At 40.5% G+C, this 18157-nt stretch overlaps 1 pseudogene; it reads right to left on the bottom strand.

Annotated features, from left to right (window-relative positions):
• Positions 1–1712: 1712 nt before the first annotated feature.
• Positions 1713–17326, bottom strand: LOC124010819 (annotated as a pseudogene).
• Between the last annotated feature and the right edge of the window lie 831 nt (positions 17327–18157).

The raw sequence follows: 18157 nt of genomic DNA, 5'->3' as shown, positions 1-18157 counted from the left end.
GAGATTCTTCAAAGTAGCCACCCTTTGCCTTGATGACAGGTTTGCACACTCTTGACATTTTCTCAACCAGCTTCAGCTGGAATGCTTTTCAATTAATAGGTGTGCCTTGTTAAAAGTTAATTTGTGAAATTTCTTTCCTTCTTAATGCATTGTGCTATGACAAGGTAGGGGTGCTATACAGAAGATAGCCCTATTTTGTAAAATACCAAGTCCATATTATGGCAAGAACAGCTTAACTAAACGGAGAAACAACAGTCAATCATTACTTTAAGACATGAAGGTCAGTAAATCCAGAACATTTCAAGAACTTTGAACGTTTTTTCAAGTGCAGTCGCAAAAACCATCAAGCGCTATAATGAAACTGGCTCTCATGAGGACCGCCACAGGAAAGGAAGACCCCCAGTTACCTCTGCTGCAGAGGATAAGTTCATTAGAGTTAACTGCTCCTCAGAAATTGCAGCCCAAATAAATGATTCACAGAGTTCAAGTAACAGACACATCTCAACATCAACTGTTCAGAGGAGGCTGCGTGAATCAGGCCTTCATGATCGAATTTCTGCAAAGAAACCACTACTAAAGGACAACAATACGAAGAAGAGACTTACTTGGGCCATGAAACATGAGCTATGGACATTAGACCGGTGGTAATCTGTCCTTAGGTCTGATGAATCCAAAGTTTTGAATTTTGGTTCCAACCGCTGTGTCTTTGTGAATGGATGATCTCTGCATGTGGGGTTCCCACCGTGAAGCATGGAGGAGGAGGTGTGATAGTGCTTTGCTGATGACACTGTCAGTGATTTGAATTCAAGGCACACTTAACCAGCATATATACCACAGCATTCTGCAGTGATACGCCATCCCATCTGGTTTGAGTTTGTTGGGACTATCATTTTTTTTTCAACAGGACAATGGTCCAAAATACACCCCCAGGCTGTATAATTGCTATTTGACCAAGGAGAGTGATGGAGTGCGGAATCAGATGACCTGGCCTCCACAGTCATCCGACCTCAACCTAATTGAGATGGTTTGGGATGAGTTGACAGCAGAGTGAAGAAAAAGGAGTCAACAAGTGCTCAGCATATGTGGGAACTCCTTCAAGACTGTTGGAAAAGCATTCCTCATAAAGCTGTCATTGTAAATAAGAATTTGTTCTTAACTGATTTGCCTAGTTAAATAAAGATTAAATAAAATAAAACATGAAAAGCTGTTTGAGAGAATGCCAAGAGTGTGCAAAGCTGTCATCAAGGCAAGGGGTGGCTACTTTGAAGAATCTAAAATATACAATATATTTGGATTTGTTTAACACTTTTTTGTTACTACATGATTCCATATGTGTTATTTCATAATTTTGATGTCTTCACTATTATTCTACAATCTAGAAAATAGTAAATATAATGAAAAACCCTGAAATTAGTAGGTGTGTCCAAACACATTTTTGAAAGATTTAAGACAGAAATTATTTCAGTTGGCTGTTTCATAGGATGTCAACTTAAGGTCATAATGTTTAATTATTCAGTGACTTCAATAATCAGTTCAGTGGAGGTCATGTTTGAACAATAGGCAATGTTTGCTTGGGTGAGTTTGAATGTTGACAAAAGAGACAGACACTTTGTTAAACAAAACACCTTTTAAAATTGAAGCTGGAAATAAATCTGCCAAAATAAGGCCAAAAAAACTGGAGAAAAATATTTCTTAAGAAAAACTTGCTTTGGAATGGGTGTGTACGGGGGCATGGAGGGGTGTCAGACGAGATGTCAAACACCTGATGTTGCAAACCTGTTTGGGGTCTGATTAGAAGGGGTGGGGCACATCATTAGATCAGTGGCGAACAGGACAAGACCCAGAGCATGATAGATAAGGAGGCCACAGCTCTGATGTCATCACCATATGCAAATGAACTGGTGGCCTTAAAGGAGACCTTTGCGAGCTGTCATGAGTCTGTGAACAATGTGGTAGGGTTGGAGACGTGCTGGCTGTTGTAAACCAGAGCAGCGTGGTAATAGAAAACAACCAATGCCCTTAATTAACACTTTTTTCTTCAAGAGAGAGGACAACGCAGACAGACCAGACATGGAGGTGAGGTGAACATTTAAAGGCCCACTATGTGAAATGTACAGACGTTTTGATCACTTAACCCAGTCACACTAAACCTCTGAAGTTGTCAATTTGGCTTCATTTGAAGGGGATAATTAGGGGAGAGAGCTGATGTTTAGTGGTTTAGAGAAAGTCCTCTATTAAGATGCTCTGCAAGTGGTTTATTTTAGTTAACTACAAGCAATTACAAAAAGAAAACTCATGTACATGGTATCGGTATATAATGCAATGTGGGACCTGAACTTGGTTAGTCTTGCAATACGACTTCAATAGATTTGATTAAAGAAATTGATGTGGATCATGCGTGAATTTGTTGTCTGAGAAAATATCATTCTGTAATATAGTATGCATATTGTATTTATTCCTTGGGTGGTTGACTTCTCAGAATATGTTATAACACATTGATAACATATTGACTCAACCCTGTTTCTGTACATATTTGTTTGTGTATTTATTTAATATGTAATATCCATAATTCTCTCCCCAACAGGTTTATTCATTTAGGCAATGTCATCATGGGACATTGTTCGTTAGTCTTGTATCCTGGACAGGATATCATCATATACTGTAAGTTCGTTATGGTGACACTACAGTATAGATGATGTACTATCCAGGGTCTCATTCCCCCGCCGGATACTATCACCACACACACAAGCTGTTGACGGTTGGAAGCTAGAGGGTGGCAATCTAACCGTTACCATTACTGAGTTTTAGCAATGGTAAGGGTTCTATTGACACCTCTCAATGTCATAGCTACAATAGTACACACATGGACGGATGCTGCTGGCGGTTGGAAGCTAGAGGGTAGCACTCAAACTGTTACCATTCCTGAGTTTTAGTAATGGTAAGGGTTGTATAATGCTGCTTCTCAATGTCATCTGGAGTTGCATTAAAGGAAACCTAAAACTGGTGGACTGGTCTCATCTTCCTTGCAAGAAGTCGCATTTGATTACAACACCTTAGTGATACCAAGAGCCAAAGTTGTGTTTAAGAGCTGATTTTGATATTGTAAGATGTTTGTTGACTTGTGAAATAATGTTTAAAAATAAAAACCAAAGAATGACTATCAATATCTTGGTGTACATCTCACTCTGAATGTTAAATATTGTACCAAGGTTACCACCTCAATGCATTGACAGGTTACACATATGAAATTGTATGAAGGCATACATATTATTATTCTGTTTTTAATTTATCATTTCATATACTCATTGCAGTGTACATCTTTTTAAAAGCAGTTGGTTTGTCTAATTGAAGATTACCTCTAGTATTCTGCACTAAACATACGGTTGTTAGGAGTGTAACTGCCAGGGTAATCAATGGAGAGCAGCTGTTTCTGTAGACAGAGAGAACTGAGACAGCCCTCTCTCTCCCCCCTCTTCTTCTCACAGTCTCACTCTCTCTCTTCATTGAGACACCCCAGCCCTCCCTCTCTTTATCAGCTCTCACTCTTTGGCCTTGCTTTAGGCCACAGGGCACACACTTGTTATTCATCAAGATAGCCTGGATAGTGACAGCCCATACAGCAAACTTACAGGGAGGGGGAGAAATGAACCAAATTACCATTATCTGACTGATTTTACCAGCAGGTTAGCTCTCCATTTTACCAGCAGGTTAGCGCTCCATTTTACCAGCAGGTTAGCGCTCTATTTTACCTGCAGGTTAGCGCTCCATTTTACCAGCAGGTTAGCGCTCTATTTTACCTGCAGGTTAGCGCTCTATTTTACCTGCAGGTTAGCGCTCTATTTTACCTGCAGGTTAGCGCTCTATTTTACCTGCAGGTTAGCGCTCTATTTTACCTGCAGGTTAGCGCTCTATTTTACCTGCAGGTTAGCGCTCCATTTTACCAGCAGGTTAGCGCTCCATTTTACCAGCAGGTTAATGCTCCATTTTACCAGCAGGTTAACGCTCCATTTTACCAGCAGGTTAGCGCTCTATTTTACCAGCAGGTTAGCCCTCTATTTTACCAGCAGGTTAGCGCTCCATTTTACCTGCAGGTTAGCTCTCCATTTTACCAGCAGGTTAGCGCTCCATTTTACCTGCAGGTTAGCGCTCTATTTACCAGCAGGTTAGCGCTCCATTTTACCAGCAGGTTAGCTCTCCATTTTACCAGCAGGTTAGCGCTCTATTTTACCTGCAGGTTAGCGCTGCATTTTACCAGCAGGTTAGCGCTCCATTTTACCAGCAGGTTAGCACTCTATTTTACCAGCAGGTTAGCACCGCATTTTACCAGCAGGTTAGCGCTCTATTTTACCAGCAGGTTAGCACTCTATTTTACCAGCAGGTTAGCACTCTATTTTACCAGCAGGTTAGCTCTCTATTTTACCAGCAGGTTAGCGCTCCATTTTACCAGCAGGTTAGCACTCTATTTTACCAGCAGGTTAGCACTCTATTTTACCAGCAGGTTAGCACTCTATTTTACCAGCAGGTTAGCACTCTATTTTACCAGCAGGTTAGCACTCTATTTTACCAGCAGGTTAGCACTCTATTTTACCAGCAGGTTAGCACTCTATTTTACCAGCAGGTTAGCACTCTATTTTACCAGCAGGTTAGCACTCTATTTTACCAGCAGGTTAGCACTCTATTTTTTGTTTTGCTTTGAGAGAGAGAATAAGAAGGACAGATAGAAAGAGATCTAGCGAGGAAAAAGATGAAATCAAGGCTTGAGGGGACAGCAATGTTATTGTCAGCTGACAGAAAGGGAGAAGAGTGAGTGGAGAGAGACAGGGGGTGGATAGCACAACAGGGACATTCGACAGACAGAACGTGACTGTGCTACTCCCAGTTCAATCATCACAGGGCCAGGTGAGGCAGAAGTCTACTGCCAAGGGGAAGGTTCTGGTAGCCTAAAATAAAACAAAAACCTTTTCACAGTTCTCCTCACCACACACACACCAAAATATATCAATTTAAATAACAGAGGTGAGAGGTAAAAATTATAATTACAAGATAATATGTTACAGAAGCTCTGAAAGACAAACCTGTGGAAAATATATGCAAAAATATACACAAGTCATCCTTTACTCAAGAGCAATGCTTATGCAAGAATACAGCATGATGACCCTTGAGAGAAGTGACTGTAGAAAAGGCTGAGAACAAGTTCAAGAGCTGTCACCCTGTGTTTCCATTAACTCTCAATAGCTGACTCACGATGAGCACTCACAAGCTCTCAGCAGCACAGTTCAGCTGTAGGTCTGTCCACAGTCAAGCAATAGAAACCAGTCAGATCTTTCACTGAGTATAGTGTCCAAAGAAGCCGTAGAGTCCAACAATGTTAATTTCCAACACACTAGGCCACCATAATACTGTGTTTGCCCTAGATGATCACAATACTCTGTTTCCATAATCCTCTTCAATTCTTCACCTAACCAGCCTGGCCAATCACCATTTTCTGTCACCGGGGGAAATAAAAAAACTGAGAAAAGGAAATAGATTATATTATTATGAGCATGCATTTCAATATAATGCCAATGTTTTAAGTTCACAAGAGGACCCCAGTTACTACAGCAGATAAGAAGAATTTATACTGTAATTCTCACTCGGTCCTAACAACCAAATATACAGTAAATCAATGACTTTCAACTCTGTCATCATTCACTTAACTGAATGAAAACTACAGAGTAGTCTGGTGCAGGGATCAAGTTTACATCACTGAGCACTGCTGCACCACTGCAGATATAGACTAACATTCATCCAGTCTGTCTGACATGAAAAGAGTATGGTTTAAAAAGGAGTATGCTCAAATATTTACAAGTTATTACAGGCTAAAGAACTCCAGGTATAGTGACTTGAAGCTAAAGAGTCTGAAAAAACAGTTAATCTACACATGTAATCATCAGTCAGAGGACACATAGCTGAGCAGCTACATCTCTTAAACATTAGGGGGAAATGGTTGTGACAGGATACAGATCAGAGTTGGGGTCAATTCCATTTCAATTCAGTCAATTCAGGAAGCACATTGAAATTCCTATTCCAATTTCCCTTGTTGCTCGGAACTGAAATTTAAATGTTCAGTTTACTTCCTAACTGAATAGAAATGGAATATACTCCAAACCTGACAGAGATGTCATGTCAAAGCAAGATGTAGAACCACTATGGGAATGTGATGTAAAGGGGGAGGGGAAGAAGTCAAAAACAGCCGGTTCAGATGAACTATCTGTCGACACATTGACAGGCCTGTGTGAAAGGCCACACACAGGGAGCATGGAACCACTATCCGTCTGCGAGAAAGTTCCAGTTGCTTCTCTCCTTCTCTCCTTCTTGTCTTTATCTTCTGACAATGATGACTTCTCACATGTTCAGTAGTAACTGGGTAGTTAGGTTGGTGGGGGTGTCATTGACATGTTTCACAACAGGGGACATATACAGCATCATCTGTAATTATTGGGACAGTGAAGTATTTTTTCTTCTTTTGGCTCTGTACTCCAAACAATGATTATGAAGTTAAAGGGCAGACTGTCATCTTTTATTTGAGTTTTTTTTCATCCATATATTTTAATCCATACCGTATAGAAATTACACCACTTTTTGTACATAGTCCCCCCATTTTATGGGAGCAAAAGTATTGGAACAAATTCACTTACAGTTGAAGTCGGAAGTTTACATACACTTTGAGATAGGTTGGAGTGATTAAAACAAGTTTTTCAACCACTCCACAAATTTGTTGTTAACAAACTATAGTTTTTGCAAGTCGGTTAGGACATCTACTTTATACACATGTAAAGGGGCGGCAGGGGAGCCTAGTGGTTAGAGCGTTGGACTAGTAACCGAAAGGTTGCAAGTTCGAATCCCCAAGCTGACAAGTTACAAATCTGTCGTTCTGCCCCTGAACAGGCAGTTAACCCACTGTTCCTAGGCTGTCATTGAAAAGAAGAATTTGTTCTTAACTGACTTGCCTAGTAAAATTAAGAATTAAAGTAGTAAAAATGTCGGTATTTGTTCCCATATACATAGCACGCAATGACTCTACACATTTGTTGGATGCATTTGCTCTTTGTTTTGGTTGTGTTTCAGATTAGTTTGTGCCCAATAGAAATTAATGGTAAATCATGTATTGTGTCATTTTGGAGTCACTTTTATTGTAAATAAATGTGGATGCTACCATGATTACGGATAATCCTGAATGAATTGTGAATAATGATGAGTGAGAAAGCACAAAAAATTGTACCCCCAACACATGTTAACCTCTCACCATGACAATTACAGGGGATGTTAGCATTTTGGGGGGGGGGAATATGAAATTTGAGCATCTGTAACTTTCTCACTCATCATTATTCACCTAACTTTTTACTACTTTAATAAACATATATGTGAATTTTTCCCAATACTTTTGCTCCCCTAAAATCAAGGGACTATGTACAAAAAGTGCTGTAATTTCTAAATGGTTCACCCGATATGAATGAAAACACTTTAACCTTATAATCATTGTTTGAGTTCAAATCCAAAATGTTGAAGTATACAGATTTTTAAAAAAAAAATTAAATGCTTCACTGTCCCAATAATTACAGAGGGCACTGTATCTAAATCAACATTCAAAATAGTACTGAAAAATGCAACACACTTACCATGTGACTTTATTTCTTCACATACAGTTTTACTGCTATATCCAGCTCTCCATTCCCCCTGTCGTGCCACAAGTCAATCGACTGCAATTGAGAGCAAAAAATAGTTTATATAAGTTCAATGGTAGTACTACTGTGAGTATTTCTCTATATGTGTGCAATGTTTATGTCTGGCACATAATCATCATATATTAGGGACTAAAGTGTAAATCATTGTGATTGGACACTGGACCTACAATACATCTCAAGCTGGGATAGGAGATAGCTCTTGACAGTTAAAATGGTTGACATGCACACGCACTACATCTGCATGTGGCTATATGAGTGCAGTGTATTGTCTGGCTGTGAAGTCTGCGTGGGTCCATAATGACAAGGCACCTGTGTCATTGTGTAGGGCACTTCATTGGGCAGATGCTCGAGAAGCTTCTCAAAATCTAATCAAATGTATTTGTCACATACACATGGTTAGCAGATGTTAATGCGAGTGTAGCGAAATGCTTGTGCTTCTAGTTCCAACAATGCAGTAATAACCAACGAGTAATCCAACCTAACAATTCCAAAGCTACTACCTTATACACACAAGTGTAAAGGGATAAAGAATATGTACATAAAGATATATGAATGAGTGATGGTACAGAACGGCATAGGCACGATGCAGTAGATGGTATCGAGTACAGTATATACAGTGGGGCAAAAAAGTATTTAGTCAGCCACCAATTGTGCAAGTTCTCCCACTTAAAAAGATGAGAGAGGCCTGTAATTTTCATCATAGGTACACTTCAACTATGACAGACAAAATGAGAAGAAAGAAATCCAGAAAATCACATTGTAGGATTTTTAATGAATTTATTTGCAAATTATGGTGGAAAATAAGTATTTGGTCACCTACAAACAAGCAAGATTTCTGGCTCTCACAGGCCAGTCACACTCCAAACTCCACTATGGCCAAGACCAAAGAGCTGTCAAAGGACACTAGAAACAAAATTGTTGACCTGCACCAGGCTGGGAAGACTGAATCTGCAATAGGTAAGCAGCTTGGTTTGAAGAAATCAACTGTGGGAGCAATTATTGGGAAATGGAAGACATACAAGACCACTGATAATCTCCCTCGATCTGGGGCCCCACGCAAGATCTCACCCGTGGGGTCAAAATGATCACAAGAACGGTGAGCAAAAAACCCAGAACCACATGGGGGGACCTAGTGAATGACCTGCAGAGAGCTGGGACCAAAGTAACAAAGCCTACCGTCAGTAATGCACTATGCCGCCAGGGACTCAAATCCTGCAGTGCCAGACGTGTCCCCCTGCTTAAGCCAGTACATGTCCAGGCCCGTCTGAAGTTTGCTAGAGAGCATTTGGATGATCCAGAAGAAGATTGGGAGAATGTCATATGGTCAGATGAAACCAAAATATAACTTTTTGGTAAAAACTCAACACGTTGTGTTTAGAGGACAAAGAATGCTTGCATCCAAAGAACACCATACCTACTGTGAAGCATGGGGTTGGAAACATCATGCTTTGGGGCTGTTTTTCTGCAAAGGGACCAGGACGACTGATCCGCGTAAAGGAAAGAATGAATGGGGCCATGTATCATGAGATTTTGAGTGAAAACCTCCTTCCACCAGCAAGGGCATTGAAGATGAAACGTGGCTGGGTCTTTCAGCATGACAATGATCCCAAACACACCGCCCGGGCAACGAAGGAGTGGCTTCGTAAGAGGCATTTCAAGGTCCTGAAGTGGCCAGATCTGGAGTCTCCAGATCTCAACCCCATAGAAAATCTTTGGAGGGAGTTGAAAGTCCGTGTTGCCCAGCAACAGCCCCAAAACATCACTGCTCTAAAGGATATCTGCATGGAGGAATGGGCCAAAATACCAGCAACAGTGTGTGAAAACCTTGTGAAGACTTACAGAAAACGTTTGACCTCTGTCATTGCCAACAAAGGGTATATAACAAAGTATTGAGATAAACTTTTGTTATTGACCAAATACTTATTTTCCACCATAATTTGCAAATAAATTCATTAAAAAATCCTACAATGTGATTTTCTGGATTGTTTTTTCTCATTTTGTCTGTCATAGTTGAAGTGTACCTATGATGAAAATTACAGGCCTCTCTCATCTTTTTAAGTGGAACATGCACAATTGGTGGCTGACTAAATAATATTTTGCCCCACTGTACATATGATATGAGTAAAAAAAATTGGCAAAATTTAAAGTGGCTAGTGATAAATGTATTACATAAAGATGCAGTAGATGATATAGAGTACAATATATACATATACATATGAGATGAGTAATGTTGTGTATGTAAACATGATATTAAGTAGCATTGTTTAAAGTGGCTAGTGATATATTTTCCATCAATTTCCATTATTAAAGTGGCTGGAGTTGAGTCAGTGTGTTGGCAGCAGCCACTTAATGTTAGTGGTGGCTGTTTAACAGTCTGATGGCCTTGAGATAAAAGCTGTTTTTCAGTCTCTTGGTCCCTGCTTTGATGCACCTGTACTGACCTCGCATTCTGGATGATAGCGGGGTGAACAGGCAGTGGCTCGGGTGGTTGTTGTCCTTAATGATCTTTATAGCCTTCATGTGACATCGGGTGGTATAGGTGTCCTGGAGGGCAGGTAATTTTCTCTCTGACAGTGTTGGTGCAGACCTCCTCAGGAGTCAGTCAGAACGTCACTGTGGTATTGCCAAGAACCAGGCTTTGACCCTACTACTAGGTACCTCTGTAGGACAGACAGACATGATGTCAATAGCAATATTAGTTGTCACACATCAACATAGACGCAATTGCTTTCCATGGGTTTTAAAGAACTTTAATTATTCCACAATGAGTGTACTTGTCTACTTGGTATCAGATTAGCTTCTAGTCCGTATATGAGCATAAGCTACCATCACCTTCAGTGTCTCCACATCCTCTCTATCCACAGCAGAGAGCATGAAGACATCCTTGAAGTGGGCCCTGCCCTGTTGGGTCTTCAGAGCTCTCAGCTGCTCCTTACTCAGCCCTGACTGGGCCTCACTGCCCTCATGAGGAGCCACATCACCACCTGGCTCGCCCTCATCTCCAGACCCTGGTGTCCGGGTCTCCCTGTCTGTCCTCCTCTCAGCCCAGGGGGGGCTTGATCACACTGCGGACCTGCAGCTTCCGCCCATTCACCACTCCACATGTCAGATCTGCTGTAATCTCCAACAACCTGCTCTTGCTCTTCAGCGAGTCAACCTGTGCCATACACACAGTAGAGGGTTCATGTAGCAATTCATATGTAGTAGACAGTTCCTAGTATATTACATGCTAATAATGCATTATACCATATGACAACCACAATCTCACCTCAGTGCATATTTAAGATGAGGCCATGGAGAGAGGATGAGGTTTGCATGTGTCTGCTATATAAATAGAGAAGTACCTTATTGAGAACTAGGACTGCTGGGACATCTGGGTACTGGGTCAGGCATTTCAGGACCTCAAAGTCTAGCTTGTTGCAGGCCCACTTGTCCGACACATCCACCATTATCACCACTGAAGCAATAACAACAAGAAGAGGACATAAACACAATGCAGTGCATTGTCATTTGCCCCAAAATATTTTATTTCAAAGGAATTGCAAAATGGGTGGGGCCATATATTGTTTAAAAAGCATAGACTAGACTGTCTGAAAAGCAATAGCCTTACAGCAATCATCTGTGTGCCCGAAAAGATGCAAAAAGTGAAGAATAGTGCAGTACCAAGGTCAGCTTCCTTGACTGTATTCCAAGGATCCTCGAGGAGAGACTTCTCCAGCTGGTGCCTGTGGAGAAGATAAATAGCCCGTTTGAGATTCGCCTATTTCATTTTATGCACTGCAATACCACAGTAATGAAACCGGTGTAACAAATCACCTCTTGACTTTTGAAGGTGTAGTGAGTCCAGGAGTATCCAGTAAAATCTAGAGAGAGAATGTATTAGTATACATGTACAGTTGAAGTAGGAAGTCAACATACACCTCAGCCAAATACATTTAAACTCAATTCCTGACATTTTATCCTAGTAGAATGTCCCTATCTTAGGTCAGTTAGGATCACCACTTTGTTTTAAGAATGTGAAATGTCAGAATAATAGTAGAGAGAATGATTTTATTTCTTTCATCAAATTCCCAGTGTGTCAATGTTTAACATACACTCAATTAATATTTGGTAACATTGCCTTTAAAAATTGTTTAACTTGGGTCAAACATTTCAGGTAGCCTTCCACAAGCTTCCCACAATAAGTTGGGTGAATTTTGGCCCATTCCTCTGACAGAGCTGGTGTAACTGAGTCAGATTTGTAGGCCTCCTTGCTTGCACAAGCTTTTTCAGTTCTGCCCACAACTTTTCTATAGGATTGAGGTCAGGGCTTTGTGATGGCCCTCCAATAACTTGACTTTGTTGTCCTTAAGACATTTTGCCACAACTTTGGAAGTATGCTTGGGGTCATTGTCCATTTGGAAGACTCATTTGCGACAAAGCTTTAACTTCCTGACTGATGTCTTGAGATGTTGCTTCAATATATCTACATAATTGTCCCCCCTCATGATGCCATCTATTTTGTGAAGTGCATCAGTCTCTCCTGCAGCAAAGCACCCCCACAACATAATGCTGCCACCCCCGTGCTTCACGGTTGGGATGGTGTTCTTCGGCTTGCAAGCCTCCCCCCTTTTCCTCCAAACATAACGATGGTCTTTATAGCCATTATGGCCATTTTTTGTTTCATCAGACCAGAGGACATTCCTCCAAAAAGTACAATTTCGTTCCCATATGCAGTTGCAAACCGTAGTCTGGCTTTTTTATGGCGGTTTTGGAGAAGTGGCTTCTTCCTTGCTGAGCGGCCTTTCAGGTTATGTTGATATAGGACTTGTTTACTGTGGATATAGATACTGTTGCCCCTGTTTCCTCCAGCATCTTCACAAGGTCCTTTGCTATTGTTCTGGGATTGATTTGCACTTTTCACACCAAAGTACGTTCATCTCTAGGAGACAGAACCCGTCTCCTTCCTGAGCGGTATGATGGCTGCATGGTCCCATGGTGTTTATACTTGCGTACTATTGTTTGTACAGATGAGCGTGGTAGCTCTCTCATCTTTTTAAGTGGGAGAGCTTGCACAATTGGTGGCTGACTAAATACTTTTTTGCCCCACTGTAGATGTCCTAACCAACTTGCAAAAACTAGTTTGTTGGCCTCCCGGGTGGCGCAGTGGTTAAGGCCCGGCCCTCCTGTGGGGGGCCGGGCGCAGTGCGCGCTAACCAAGGTTGCCAGGTGCACGGTGTTTCCTCCGACACATTGGTGCGGCTGGCTTCCGGGTTTATTGCGCGCTGTGTTAAGACGCAGTGTGGCTTTGTTGGGTTGTGTATCGGAGGACGCATGACTTTCAACCTTCATCTCTCCCGAGCCCATATGGGAATTGTAGCGATGAGGCAAGATAGTAGCTACTAAACAATTGGATACCATGAAAAAGGGGTAAAAAAATCAATAATAATAATTGTTTGTTTATAAGACATTTGTGGAGTGGTTGAAAACGAGTTTTAAAACCTCTTGGAGCACCGATCCCTTTAGCGGGATCATTTTCGTCAACGTCCGGTGAATTGCAGAGGGCCAAATTCTAATGAAATTACTACAAATATTTAATTTTCATGAAATCACAAGTGCAATATAGCTTGTTGTTAATCCACCTGGCGTGTCAGATTTTTAAAAAGCTTTATGGTGAAAGCAAACCATGCGATTATGTGAGGACAGCTCTCAGCAGACAAAACATTACAAACAGCTAGCAGCAAAGTAGATTGGTCACGAAAGTCAGAAAAGCAATAACATTAATCGCTTTCCTTTGATGATCTTCGCATGTTTGCACTCACGAGACTCCCAGTTCCACAATAAATGTTTGTTTTGTTCCATAATGATTATCTTTATATCCAATAACCTCCTTTCGGTTGGCGCGTTTTGTTTAGTAATCCACAGGCTCGTGCAGGTCACGACGGGCAGACGAAAATTCCAAATAGTATCCGTGAAGTTCGTAGAAACATGTCAAACATTTTTGTAATCAATCCTCAGGTTGTTTTTACAGTAAATAATCGATAATATTTCAACCGGACGGTAAACTTTTCAATACAAGAGAGAAAGAAAAGGTCTCTCTGGGATAGGCGGGACGCTTGCATCCCACTTGGCCAATAGCCAGGAAAAATGTAGAGCGCCAAATTAAAATACGATAAAAATCCAACTTTCATTAACCTCTTGCGCCGAGCCATCCCGGATCCGGTATTGTGACTACAGCCTCAAGCTCATTACCATAACGCAACGTTAACGATTTCTAAAAATCGCAAATGAAATAAATATGCCTGCTCTCAAGCTTAGCCTTTTCTCAACAACACTGTCATCTCAGATTTTCAAAATATGCTTTTGAACCATAGAAAATCAATCATTTGTGTAAGAGTGTTGATGGCTAGCTTAGCATTTAGCGTAGCATTTAGCACGCAACATATTCACAAAAACCAGCAAAGGAATCAAATAAAATAATTTACCTTTGAAGAACTTCAGATATTTCAATGAGGAGACTCTTAGTTACATAGCAGATGTCCAGTTTTTCCTGAAAGATTCTTTGTGTGGGACAAATCGCTCCGTTTTGTTACTACGCATTTGGCTACCGAAACTAACCGAAAATTCAGTCACCTAAACGTCGAACTTTTTTCCGAATTAACTCCATAATATCGACCGAAACATGGCAAACGTTGTTTGAATCAATCCTCAAGGTGTTTTGTCAAATATCTCTTCATTGATATGCCGTTCGTGGAAGCATGGTTTTTCTCAGAATCCCATGGAAAAATACCAGCAGCTGAGTTTTGTGCACCAATTTCCACGCAGGACACTATTATGTAGTCTATTATGGTCAATCTTCCAATGATATGCCTGCAAATACGTCACAATGCTCCAGACCCCCTGGGGAAACGATAGAAAGGGTAGGCTCATTCCTGTCGCATTCACAGCCATATAAGGAGATAATGAAAAACGTAGCCTCAGAAATCCTGTTCATTTCCTGGTTGCAGAAACATCTTGGTTTTGCTTGAAGCTTTTGTTCTAGGGCACTCACAGTGAAAATCTTTGCAGTTCTGGAAACGTCAGTGTTTTCTTTCCAAAGCTATCAATTCCATGCATAGTCGAGCATCTTTTCGTGACAAAATATTGCGCTTAAAACGGGCACGTCTTTTTATCCAAAAATGAAATACTGCCCCTAGAGTCTGAAGAGGTTAAATCACACATGTAAGATACCAAATTAAAGCTACACTCATTGTGAATCCAGCCAACATGTCCGATTTCAAAAAGGCTTTTCGGCGAAAGCATAAGATGCTATTATGTGATGATAGCACAACAGTAAACAAAGAGAGAATAGCATATTTCAACCCTGCAGGCGCTACACAAAACGCAGAAATAAAATATAAATCATGCCTTACCTTTGACGAGCTTCTTTTGTTGGCACTCCAATATGTCCCATAAACATCACAAATGGTCCTTTTGTTTGATTAATTCCGTCGATATATATCCAAAATGTCCATTTATTTGGCGCGGTTGATCCAGAAAAACACAGCTTCCAATGTGCTTCCTATGTGTCACTACAACATATCTCAAAAGTTACCTGTAAACTTTGCCAAAACATTTAAAACTACTTTTGTAATACAACTTTAGGTATTTTTAAATGTTAATAATCGATCAAATTGTAGACGGGACTATCTGTGTTCAATACAGGAAGACAACAAACTAACGCTACCTTTCTGGTCTTGCGCAACTATCAAACAGTACACATAATGTGACACTCATTCAAGATGGCCGTACTTCTTCATTACACAAAGTAATAACCTCAACCAATTTCTAAAGACTGGTGACATCCAGTGGATGCGGTAGGAACTGCAAATAATTCCCTTAGAAATCTAGTTTCCCAATGAAAACTCATTGAATAGACAGTGACCTCAAAACAAAACAAAATCTGAATGGTTTGTCCTCAGGGTTTTGCCTGCTACATAAGTTCTGTTATACTCACAGACATGATTCAAACAGTTTTAGAAACTTCAGAGTGGTTTCTATCCAAATATACTAATACTATGCATATCGTATATTATGGGGTTGAGTAGCAGGAAGTTGAAATTGTGCACGCTATTTATCCAAAAGTGAAAATGCTGCCCCCTATCCCGAAGAAGAGACTCCAACCTAAGTGTATGTAAACTTCCGATTTCAACTGTATAAGTGTGGTTATGTAATAAATATACATTTATATTGGACAGATACTGTATATAATGTAACACAGCACTGATAAAATAATTAACAATTGCCAAATGTCCGCTATGCCTCTGAGAGGTGATTCTCACTTGTGTCATCTACTGTGAGAACACCGAGGGCACGGGACCGTGTGGTATGCACTTTCTTGGAAACAACAAACACCTATAAGAGATCATGTTCAAAGAAACTGGTGTTAATGGAAAATAAACTCCAGGCTGACTGATGCCATGATGTTTACAGCTTAAACTGAAGAAACTGGCCAGTACAATAAAGTGAACTACCTTTCTGCCAAGCAGTTGGTTGGACAGTGTGGACTTCCCAGAATTTGGGGAACCAATAATGGCCACTCTTAAAACATTTGATTTCTCTGGTTGATCTGGATCCTTCACCAGCCATGATATTTGCTTAGCTGAAACAAGAGTTTAGGGGTTGACATCAGAAATATGAGTAAAATATGAGGTACATAAAACAGATCTACAAAATTCAGGGACATAATAATATTCATACTATAGTCTGCACATTCAGTGCGCAGCATTTACATACAGAGTAACTGTACTACCATGCCCGGAGGTAACCCTCTTTTGTTTTCCGAGGCAGCAGCAGAAGTTGTGATTACCGCTGTTGGGCGGAACTGAGGCTGCATAGTGATAAAGACTGTCATCTGTCTCCGTCGCTTTGCCTTTCGCCAGTCTGCCCAAAAACGCATCCGATGTAATAAAACAGGCGGGGGTGAAGCGAAAACCCTGTCCATTATTGGTCCCTGGACAACGGGCAGCCCATCCTAAAACAAAGCAACAGAAAGAGACATCGAGAATATCATCATCACTGCGTATCCCTGCCAGGTAACTGATGCAACGGCTGTGCCTAGTTTACAATGTCGCAGGAATCAGATAAAAAATGTATATATTATAATTATAGCTAAATGAAATCTATGTAACCTGACATCAATGGAGTTATTTCCTCAACATGAAATAAATAGCTATCTGGATAAGGCATGGCTGTCAAGAAAATCTCATTATTGCAGAACGATTCCATTTAATGTATTATTTCAGACAAAATAACATATATTTCTGGTTGGTGGAAAGGCTATTACATTTATATGATCGCTTATTAATTTGAGAGAAAGCTAAGCAGATAAGGTAGAAGATGACTGACCCGTTCGGAGAAACTGTGACACATTTAACAGTGTCGCAGATATGTTGAAAGCAACTCTCGGAAAATATACAGATTTTCGGGAAATCGAGATGCTCACACAGAAAGCCATTTTTGATATAAACTTATCTTGCCGAGTTATCGATGAAATTCCAACATATTTCGGTGACACAATCCGAAACGCAAGGTTACTTCATGGCATGATTGTTTACGTTCATATTGCACTTAAGGGGGCGGCCATGACGGATAAACAAAAGAGTGGTTTTGTCTGTGGAAGAGGTTCTGCTTGGTTGTTGTGGCGAGCTATTGGCTTTACCGCCCCCTAGCGAACAAGAGGAGGAAACGCCATTGATCTTTATTGCTTGACTTCTGATGCCATCTCCTGTCAAATACTCTCTGTCTCAAACCCAATGGAACCACTGTATGTTGGATCACATTATAGAAAACCACATAATGTAGAAATATGCAATCAATAGCTGACACATCACAAACAATTTAAAGCTGTCTTCAGTTTGAGAGGGATGTTAAAACTGTAAAGTGCTGCACCTGAGAAGGAGCAACTACCAGCTCTCTGCATACATCCATGATAAATAATGTGTCTTCTAAGCCATTGCTATTGGTCATAATAGCAATCTCTTTGCTGCTTATCTCTGGCAAATTTATTTTTTATTTAACCTTTATTTAACTAGGCAGGTCAGTAAAGAACCAATTCTTATTTACAATGACGGCCTACCAAAAGGCTAAATACCTCCTTTAGGACAAAACACACATCACGACAAGAGAGACAACACAACACTACATAAAGAGAGACCTAAGACAACAACGTAGCAAGGCAGCAACATGACAACACAGCATGGTAGCAACACAACATGACAACAACACGGTAGCAAAACAACATGGTAGCAGCACTAAACATGGTACAAACATTGTTAATACTCAACTGAAAGTAAATTAACTTGAGCTTTTGTTGATGAAATAGGCCTATGGATCATCACACTGAGAAAAATGGCTTAATAATATACATGAAAAATAAGCAACAGACAAGTCTGCCATTACAGATTGTCAGTCCC

This window comes from Oncorhynchus gorbuscha, linkage group LG02 (assembly GCF_021184085.1).
Source record: "Oncorhynchus gorbuscha isolate QuinsamMale2020 ecotype Even-year linkage group LG02, OgorEven_v1.0, whole genome shotgun sequence".
Taxonomy (NCBI): domain Eukaryota; kingdom Metazoa; phylum Chordata; class Actinopteri; order Salmoniformes; family Salmonidae; genus Oncorhynchus; species Oncorhynchus gorbuscha.
The sequence above is the reverse complement of the archived record's forward strand: the minus strand, read 5'-3'. Positions and strand labels throughout refer to the sequence as shown.